General features: G+C 35.9%; 1 pseudogene; it reads right to left on the reverse strand.

Moving 5' to 3' along the window:
* Positions 1-1,481: 1,481 nt before the first annotated feature.
* On the reverse strand, positions 1,482-1,598 carry LOC111735141 (annotated as a pseudogene).
* Positions 1,599-2,601: the final 1,003 nt, after the last annotated feature.

Consider the following 2,601-nt stretch of genomic DNA (forward strand, 5'->3'; position numbering starts at 1 on the left):
CCCCATGTCTTTTAATTGTAGCATTTAATCTATTTAAATTTAAAGTGATTGTTGATAGATATGTAGTTATTTCATTTTTATTATTCACATTTTTATCTTCTTATAAAAGTCCTTTAACATTTCTTGTAATACTGGTTTGATGGTGATGAACTCCTTTAGCTTCTTCTCATCTGGGAAACTCTATTTGTCCTTTGATTCTAAATGATAACTTTTCTGAGTAGAGTAAACTTGGTTATAGGACCTTGCTTTTCATCACTTTGAATATTTCATGCCAGTCCCTTCTGGCCTGCAAAGTTTCTATTGAGCAATCAGCTGACAGTCTTACAAGAGCTCCCTTGTAGCTAACTAAATGCTCTTCTCTTGCTACTTTTTAAGATTCTCTCTTTATCTTTAAACTTTGCCATTTTAATAATGATGTGTCTTGGTTGGTGTGGTCTTCTCTGGAATCATTTTGTTTGGGACTTCCTGTGCTTCCTGGGCTTGTATGTCTATTTCTTTCACCAAGTTATTTCCATTATTATTTCTTCAAATAGGTATGCAATTCCTTGCTCTCTCTTCTCCTTCTGGTACCCCTATGATATGAATGTCGGTATGCTTGATATTGTCCCAGAGGCCTCTTAAACTACGCTCATTTTTTTGGATTCTTTTTTCTTTTTGCTGTTATGATTGGGTGTTTTCTGCGTCTTTGTCTTACAAATTGCTGAATCGACCCTCTGCTTCATCTGATCTACAGTTGATTCTAATGCATTCTTCATTTCAGTTGTGTTCTTCATTTCTAACTGGTTTGTTTTTATGTCATCTATCTCCATCCATTTTTATATTTTCTATCTCTTTGTTGACGTTTTCACTGAGCTCACTGAACATCCTATAACCAGCGTTTTGAATTCTACACCTGGTATATTGCTTGTCTACATTGTGTCTAGTTCTTTTTCTAGAGTTTTCTTTTTTAATTTTTATTTAGTTTCAAGTATACAGTACATTGGTTAGACTGCTATATAGTTCATAAAACAATCCCCCTAATTGCACCTTCCCTCCCATGACCTTCCACCTAGCCAACGTATTAATGCTAACTGCATTCCCTACGCCATGCTCCCCATCCCCGTGACCATCCATCACCTACTAATTTGTACTTCTTTAGCTCTTCATCCCATTCTCCCAGCCCCCCAAACCCCCCTCCCCTCCGTCCGACACCAAATTGTCCACTATATTTGTGAGTCTGTTTTGATTAGTTTGTTCTTTTTATTCTTTAGATTCCACATATAAGTGAAATCATATAGTGTCTATCTTCCTTTGTCTGACTTAAATAACTTCTAGGTCCATCAAAGCAATATCTTTTTCCATCTCCTTCCTTTTCATATGTAAGAGTCTTGTTTTATTATCTTTTCGACCACTCTATCTTTTGGTTGAATCACTTGATTCTTTTCCATTTAAGATACTTATTGATAGGAATGTAGTTGTTATTATGCTGCTTTTTTTTTTTACGCCTACAGCATCTGGTATTCCTAGGTGGTCTCCCATCTAAGTACTAACCAGGCCCAACTGTGCTTAGCTTCCAATCAGACGAGATCAGGCACATTCAGGATGGCATGGCTGTAGACTGTTACCATTCTTTATTCCTGTTTTTGATACAAGTTTTTCCTTTTTTAAAGAAATCCCTCCAACATTTCCTGTAATACTGGCTTGGAGGTGATAAATTACTTTAGCTTATTTTTGTTTGAGATGCTCTTTATCTGCCCTTCAACTCTAAATGATAGCTTTACTGGATAAATTATTCTTGGTTGTAGATCCTGGGTCTTCATCCTGTCGAATATTTTTTGCCAAACCCTTCTGTCCTACATAGTTTCTTTTGAGAAATCAGCTGCCAGTCTTATGGGTGTTTCCTTATAAGTAATTATTTGTTTTTCTCTTGCTGCTTTTAATATTCTTTCTTTGTATTTAACCTTTGGCATTTTAATTATGATGTGTCTTGGTGTGCGCCTCTTTGGATTCCTGATTTTTGGAATTCTCTGAGCTTCCTGGGGTTTTATGTCCATTTCCTTCACCAAGTTAGGGAAGTTTTCCATCATTATGTCTTCAAACAGCCGTTCAACATCTTGATTTTCTTCAGTTACGCCGATTAGATGAATATTTGGACCCTTAATAGTGTCCCACATGCTCCTTATTTTTATAGCCTTGGCATCTTATCTCTTGCCATTCTGATTGAGTGTCCTGATTGGCTTTCCCGTCCTCTAGATACGGTATTTGATCCCTCTTCTTTATTCACTTTGTTTATTCCATTTAATATACTTCTCATCTCAGATAATCTGTTCTTCATTTCAGACTGGTTCCCTTTTATAATTTCCATTTCTATTTTTATGTTTTTCATCTCTTTGTTGAAGTTCTCACTAAATTTAACCAAAAGTTCACTGAGTATCTTTATAACCAGTGTTTTGAACTCTGCATCTGTTAGATTATTTGACTCTATTATATCTGGATCTCTGTTCTGTTCTCTCATATGCTTTCTGCTTCTTTGTCCTACCATTTTGGTTGCCTTTCCATGTCTATTTCTATGTCCTAAGCAAATCTCCTAAGTCTCCCAGTCTTATTAGATGGATTTGTGAA

The sequence above is a fragment of the Pteropus vampyrus genome, unplaced genomic scaffold (assembly GCF_000151845.1).
Source record: "Pteropus vampyrus isolate Shadow unplaced genomic scaffold, Pvam_2.0 Scaffold16526, whole genome shotgun sequence".
Taxonomy (NCBI): Eukaryota; Metazoa; Chordata; class Mammalia; order Chiroptera; family Pteropodidae; genus Pteropus; species Pteropus vampyrus.